At 31.9% G+C, this 8,268-nt stretch overlaps 1 non-coding gene across 1 annotated transcript; it reads right to left on the reverse strand.

The window, feature by feature from the left end:
• Positions 1–6,965: 6,965 nt before the first annotated feature.
• On the reverse strand, positions 6,966–7,038 carry Trnaa-ggc (transfer RNA alanine (anticodon GGC)). The gene has a single exon. It is a non-coding gene; the product is annotated as a tRNA-Ala (tRNA).
• Between the last annotated feature and the right edge of the window lie 1,230 nt (positions 7,039–8,268).

Consider the following 8,268-nt stretch of genomic DNA (forward strand, 5'->3'; position numbering starts at 1 on the left):
ACTTTTATACCCAGCACGAGAAAAACGAGCATTTTCCCGCCAATATTCATACGCTGTATGAATATGCAAAACATAAGCAGACGACATTTTACCGACTTTGAAACGGAAATAATTATATATATATAGATATATTTAACCGAGTTTATGCCATATTGACCGCAGACTTTATTGTCTTTTGTAAAGTATAACACAATGACCATTCAATAATGGTCTATTCATAATTATTATTATTAACTGAAACATGGACGAATGAATTTTCAAGTTTAGATAAAGACAATTTTGAACAATTTTGAACATTTTGTGTTGCATAGAAAATTAGTTAAAAGTAACAGTAAAAGAAATTCAGGGGGAATTATCATATATGTACGAAATGATCTTGTTTCAGATGACACGTTATTATCCCCCGCCGATGGAATCGGGAGGGGGATATAGTTTTATCCCCCGCCGATGGAATCGGGAGGGGGATATAGTTTTGGCGTTGTCCGTCCGTCCGTCCATCCGTCCGTCCGAATTTCGTTTCCGGAGTAGTTCTCTGCAACTAACGGCTTGAATTCAACGAAACTTTATGGGAATGTTGATCAGCATGTGAAGTTGTGCACCTGGGTATTTTCGTCTGGATATTTTTAGTATTTTTAGAGTTATTGCCCTTGACTTAGTAAAATTTTGTAATTTTCAACTTGTGTCGCATGTAACTCAAAAAGTATTTGACCTAGAGTCATGAAACTTTACAGGAATGTTGATCAGTATGTGTAGTTGTGCACCTGGATATTTTTAGTATTTTTAGAGTTATTGCCCTTGACTTAGTAAAATTTTGTAATTTTCAACTTGTGTCGCATGTAACTCAAAAAGTATTTGACCTAGAATTATGAAACTTTACAGGAATGTTGATCAGTATGTGTAGTTGTGCACCTTGGTATTTTCGTCCGGATATTTTTAGTAGTTTTAGAGTTATTGCCCTTGACTTAGTAAAATTTTGCAATTTTCAACTTGTGTCGCATGTAACTCAAAAAGTATTTGACCTTGAGTCATGATACTTTACAAGAATGTTGATCAGTATGTGTAGTTGTGCACCTGGGTATTTTCGTCTGGATTTATTTAGTATTTTTAGAGTTATTGCCCTTGACTTAGAAAATGTTTGCAATTTTCAACATGTGTCGCATGTAACTCAAAAAGGATTTGACATAGAGTCATTAAACCTTATTGGAAAGTTGCTCAGCATATTTAGTTTGTTCCTGGGGTTTCGCTTGTGGATTTATCCAGTATTTGTAGAGTTATTTCCCTTGACTTAGTAAAAACTGTTTCATTATTTTGTTATTTGATCCTTGAGTGCTTGAGTTAGAATCGACCAACTTTACAGGAATAATGATCAACATCACTAAATTACAGGAATAATGATTCACCTCACTGTGAAGCTATGAACCTGGGACTTTGCATGTGGATTTTTTTTCAGTTTTGTTAGAGTTATTGCCCTTGAATTACAGTAGTATAAATTTGCAATTTTCAACTTGGGGTTTGCTTGAGGATTTATTCAGTATTTGTAAAGTTCTTGCCCTTTAATTAGTAAAAAGATTTTTAGTTTTCAAAAAATATTTGACCTAGAGTCATAAGATTGACAGAACAGTGGCGCGGTGGGGGCACCCGTGTCCTATGGACACATTTCTAGTTTTTATTAAAGAAGAATTAAAATGATTTGTTACAATAACATTTAAAAATATTTGAAAATTGTGAGATCCCTTCTTGATGCCTTGAAAATGGCAATGAAGTCTGGAGATTAAGATGTTTTTACGTCTAGGTGAGCTATTGTGATCCCCCACCGTCCGTCGTCGTGCGTCGTCAGCAATTTCTTTAAACAACATCTCCTCAGAAACAAATGACTGCACAGCAACCAAACTTTACAGGAATGATCCTAGGGTGGTCCCCTGCCAAAGTTGATCAAATGGTTCCGGTCTGTTGCATAAGTAGGTCACAGGGCCAGAAAAGGAGTTTCAAAAATGCAAAATTAAAAAATCTTGTCTGAAAGTACAAGGCCTAGAGCTTTGATATTTGGTATATGATATATAACCTATAGGTCTTCTACCAAAATTGTTCAAATTTTAGCCCTGGGGTCAAAATTGGCCCCACTCCAGGGGGTCATAGATTTTCCTTATATGTATATAGTGAAAACTTAAAAATTCTTCTTGTTTGAAGGTACAAGGCTTCAAGTTCAAAGAATATTACAAGTTATGCCATGATTAATATATAAATAAAGCCTTATGTCTTCAGTTGTTGTGTTAATAATAACCAGTACTCGGCGGGGGATATAAATTCAACGAATTTGCTTGTTTTATATTAGTCAGGACGATATACTTTGGGTAAAGTTATCGTCTGTAAAATTAAATATTAGTAAAGATGTATATATAGGATTATGTTATGTATTGCCTGATGGAAGCAGCCGACAATCTTTAGTTGAAAATAATATTTTTGACAGACTCATTGACTCTATATTACATGTTGAAAGTAAATCAAACAGCGATAATTACTATTTCTTGTTTGGTGATTATATAACGCACGAACTTCTACTCTTTCTGATTATGTAGCAAATGACAATGTTGATTTAGAACGTATAAATGTATTGCCCGATGATTATACTTGTGACAATGAAATACCAAGGAGATCACAAGATCATGGTCACGTGAATAATAATGGCTTATTATTGTTAGATTTTTGTAGGCAAACCGGTTTGAGAATTATGAATGGTAGGCTAGGAAATGATTGCGACATAGGTAAATACACATTCGTTAATAATCAGGGTTGTAGTGTTATTGACTATAAATTATGTAAACAAGAATTATTTAAGTATGTTGATAGTTTTGATATTGATTGCCCGAATATACTATCAGATCACTGTCTTGTGTCATGTACTTTGAAGATTGATACAGTTGAAAATGTATCAAGAAATGAGCCATATGAACAAAAGGAAACAATTATTTTAATTGTAAATATGTTTGGGATTCGGATAGGAAAGTGCAGTTTTTAGAAAAATTAAAAAGTAGTGAGATTGAGCATAAACTTGAACATCTATCAAATGAAATATCATTATGTATGTCTCATGAAAACATATATTTATGCTTGAGTGATTTTCAAAAGGTTATCAATGAAGTGGCAACGCCTTCATGTATAAAATATTTAAATGTTAGTAATAATAAAAATATAATTAGTAGGTCAGAAAATAATCATCCCTGGTATAATGATGACTGTTATGAGAAAAATATACCATTATCATATATACCATTATCAGAATTTGAAAAATATTTTAAGGCGGTTAACAATCCGGTGGCAATTCTTTAAGTCCGGATGAAGATGTACTCTATTTCAATGACAGATACGAGAATCATGAGTTTAATGTTCTGTTTAATGAACTTAATAATACGATATCTGTTGACGAAATAATAAATGTCATTAAACAATTGAAAAGTAATCGAACTGGTGGACCAGACTTAATATTAAATGCATTTTTCACGGCAGGAAAAGATGTTTTTGTACCTGTTTTGCATAAACGTTTTAATAAAATTTTTGAAATACGTTATTTTCCAGATAAATGGTCTGATGGCTATGTAATACCATTGCATAAAAAAGGTAATATAAATAATGTCGAAAATTATCGTGGGGTGACACTTCTTAGTTGTTTAGGAAAGCTTTTTACACGTATTATAAATAATAGATTAAAATCATGGGCAGAAAATTACAATGTATACATAGAAGCTCAGGCGGGTTTTAGGTCAAACATGAGTACCATTGATATTGTTTTTGTATTAAATGGACTTATAAATCATTTTTTAAATCAAGGTAAACAGCTTTTCACTGTGTTTGTTGATTTTACGAAAGCATTTGACTACATAGTCAGGGACAATTTGTGGTATAAATTGGTACAATTAGGTCTTAGAGGTAATATTTTAGATATCATTAAATCAATGTATGAGTCTGTAAAATCACGTGTTAAATATCTAAATAATCTTAGTGAAGAATATACATGTATGCTTGATGTTAGACAAGGTGAGTGTTTATCTCCCTTGCTCTTCTCTCTATTCATAAATGATTTAGAAGATACGTTGATACATAGAGGTTCAGATGGTATAGATATAGATATGTTTAAAATTTTCCTTCTGTTGAATGCAGATGATATTGTTCTTTTTGGAAATTCTCCTGAAGATTTACAGCATAGTTTGAATGTTTTAAATGATTATTGTAACACTTGGAAATTAAAAGTAAACATATCAAAAACAAAGGTAATGATTTTTAGGAAAGGTGGACGTTTACCAAATGATCTTTGTTTTTATTATAATGGTGAAATACTTGACATAGTTAACAAGTTCTCATACTTAGGTTTAGTGTTCACTTGTGGTGGGTCTTTAAGCACAGCTCAAAGTACCCTGGCGGGCCAAGCTCAGAAAGCAGTTTTTAAGTTAAACAAATACTTATATAAATTTACTTACATACCACCTCGACATAAACTCGAGTTATTTGATAAATTAGTTATGCCAATTTTAAATTATAGTAGTGAACTATTAAGTTTTACTAATGATATATCAATAGAAAGACTTAATTTGCAATTCTGTAAAAGTATTCTTGGTGTGAAAAAAACAACCCAAAATGACTTCGTTTATGGAGAAATGGGTAGAACCTCTTTACAAGTTATTCATCATATGAACATTGTTAAATACTGGGTCAAGATATTAAGAACACGCGAAAATAAGTATATTTATTTGATCTATAACATGTTAAAATTAGATTTTGAACGAGATGAGCGTAAGGTAAACTGGTATTCAATGGTTAAAAATTTATTATGTTCTCTTGGTTTTTATGATGCTTGGTGAGAGCAAAATGTTGGTGATGTTGAGTTATTTTTATCTTCAGTTAAACAAAGATTAACAGATCAATTTATTCAAAACTGGCATGGTAGACTAAATGATTCAAGCAGAGCATTATTTTACAGAAACATAGCATCTTTCCAAAGTCAGCCATATCTTGAATGTTTTTCAATGAATAAATTTTGCCAAGCATTATCTAGATTGCGTGTTTCATCACACAGGTTACAAATTGAGTCAGGTAGATGGGTACGTCCAGTAAGAATTGCAATAAATGAAAGGAAATGTAACTTATGTGGTTTTTTGGAGGATGAATTTCATTTTGTAATTGAATGCTATCTTTACAATGATTTAAGGAAAAAGTATATACCAAGTTACCATTGGAATAGACCGAATATGTTTAAGTTTTTAGAATTGATTAAATCTGATAACAAAACTGTAATTAGAAATTTAGGAATATATGTATACAACGCTTTTGCTATTAGAAATAACGTTATGTAAAATAATTTATATATCTCTGTATTTTTCTTCTTCTCTTCTTTTGGTTGCCACAGCACAGTGGAAATATTACTCTTTTCAAGATATAAAATTCAATACTAAAAGTTTCAAAGAGAAAAGAATAAAGTTAATGATATTTGAATCAATCTACAGTTATTTTGATGATGATGTTTCACGAATAGCCAATGAGTTGACCTTTTTCTCTTTTGTTTTCGATTTCGATAAAGGTTGACTAAAAATTGGAGTACTATTCCCATGATTGCATATATACAGTGTAACTTCTGAAAACCGAACACCTGTGGGACTAGCCAAAAGGTTCGGAATTTGGAAGTTTCCGGAATTAAGAAGTTCGGAATTATCTGAACAAGTAGAAACATTAAACATCAATTGTTTCAGTAAGACATGATGATAAATATATGAAGCTGATTAAATTCATAAAAAAGCAGAATTATAGGACTATAAAAAAATTTATTTCATTATCACCTATAACTGGATATGATACAAAAGCATAATGTTAATTATTTTTACAGTTTATCCTATGCAGTAGTATATTTCATGATGTACTTGCTATTTACCTGTAATCTTTTCATTTTCTTCCCATTGTACTTCTCAGTTTCTTAATTTTCACATTTTAATCAAGTGTATGACATGCCTGACAGGTTGTGATACTAATAGGTGTCAAGATAAATGATTACTGCTAATTTGAAGACAATGACATTTTGAATGTTTTACAAACACAAGTATATTCTTTAACTCTTTTTTTTAATTTTCGGATTTCAGAAGTAAATTTGAATTGAAAAAAAAACAAATTTTATCCGAAAACTGTTCGGAATTCAGAATTTAGAAGTTCCGTAATTCAGAGGTATTAATTACATAGAAAACAGAGGGATACATTTTGGGACCTTGAAAAATTTTCGGATTTCAGAAGTTTCCGGATTTCAGAAGTTCCGGAATTCAGAAGTTACACTGTATTATATTGTATTGTATTGAATAATTGTTCCTCCTCTATTGGAGAAGGTTTTTAAGGTTGAGTTTGAACCTTCTCCTATATTTCAAATATTTGAAAAAGAGATGTATTATTATCATTATCATGCATTACTCTGTCATGGCATATGTAGTATGTTTGTAATATGTTGTCTTCATGGGCTTATTAGCCTATTGGAAATGAAATAAATAAATTCAAATTCATAATCGGTGTAATTTTATCACCTTTCCAGCGACTGTGTTTCAGTTCAATTTTTATACTATACAGTACACTCGTATAGAGATTTTGTGCTCTATTGTGTGCACATTATACATGTAATACACCCCTGATGAAGGCATGATACGCCGAAAGTACTTGGGTATTTATACTTTAGCACTGTATGAACGTTTATTTTCTCCAAATTTATTGTTATTCTGTCTAGTTCTTGTATCCTTCTTGGGATCCAGGTATTTTGCAGATGTAAATAATTCTCACAAACCTATATATATATATATATATATATATATATATATATATATATATATATATATATATATATATATATATATATATATATATATATATATATATATATATATGAAAGAAGGAAAGACATGAGCGAGAAATAATACATAGAAAAATCGCACGAAAAATCGGCACGCCGCAGCCGGGACTTGAACCACGGGTCTCTGGATTGCCGGTCCAGTATGCTAACCACTACATTACAGCGGCCGTTGCTTTTTCTTCGTGCTAATTGGCCTCATTTATTTAAGTTATTTTTAACTTTATTGTCACTGCGGTATACCGTACCCCGGATATTGCTCGATATTATGAGGACTTTCATCCCATTTCGCGACTTTGAACAAGGAAAGAAGGTAAGTTCAGTGAAGATATTTAGTCATTGGGAATTGGTTTGATAAAAATTTTATAGAAAAACAAATACTTCGATAATTTATCTAGTTGCTGAAAACCCAAAAATGTTGAGAAATAGCTTTGAAATGTAATTAGGAGGTAAAATTCGTCTCTTTGCTCACATGATAAATGAGCTCGGATAAGTCAAATTGATGTTTTTGTGCATATACTTCCTTAAAAGAAAAACTTGAATCGAGTGAAATGTGATAATGATGATAATGTTTATGTTGTAATTGTTCAATCAACAATAGAACCTCAGATGACAGTGCATTTTGAGAATAAATACACATGTCAGTGTACCGAGTATTGCGTTGGAGTTGCCCGCCGGTGTCACGAGTATTGCTTTTTAGTGTAAAGAGTATTGGTTATCAATATAGAGTTAATGCAGGTAGTAAACACAGAGTATTTACCACATTTAATTTTAAATATTTCTTATTGTGTATACTTATTTACACTATATGTGCAGAATATGCACAGTTAGGAGGTACTTTACTGGAAACATCTGCGAATAATCCAGATTTTCATTCCTGCTCATGAAGAATCTCAGTCGAGCGAACTAAGCAATTTTCTGTGTGTAATAAGTTCTCGTTTCTATCGAAATAATCATTGCATATTTAAAATAGTAAAAAAAGCACCCAAAGTGCATTAATGCTGCATCAATATTAGACGGTATTGAGCAAGTGTGCCTATATCTAATATCAACCGACTTCCTACTATGCCAAAAATCCATATAAAGGTAACTTTCAGTCATTTTGTACCTGCACTCTAGCAACGGCAGACCGTCTGTGCGTGAAATTTGTTACGTCATTAGCAATGAGTTACCGTATGACTGCCGAGCGGGTACAGCTCAAAAAACCGAATAATGAATTTTAATAAGATTATGATAAAGGGCAGCAGATGCAACAAAAAAGGTTATGTTCCTTATAACCCTTTACCTCATAAAGGCGAGTTTTGAAGGCTTTACACCCCAACCCTTTTGAGGCCTCAAATAGCTAGTGTAACACATGCGCTATTTAGAAATTTTGAGTTTGAGAAATGTTTTTCAAAAGA

Source organism: Ruditapes philippinarum, unplaced genomic scaffold (genome assembly GCF_026571515.1).
Source record: "Ruditapes philippinarum isolate M1 unplaced genomic scaffold, ASM2657151v2 ctg2896_1_1_1_1, whole genome shotgun sequence".
Lineage (NCBI taxonomy): Eukaryota > Metazoa > Mollusca > Bivalvia > Venerida > Veneridae > Ruditapes > Ruditapes philippinarum.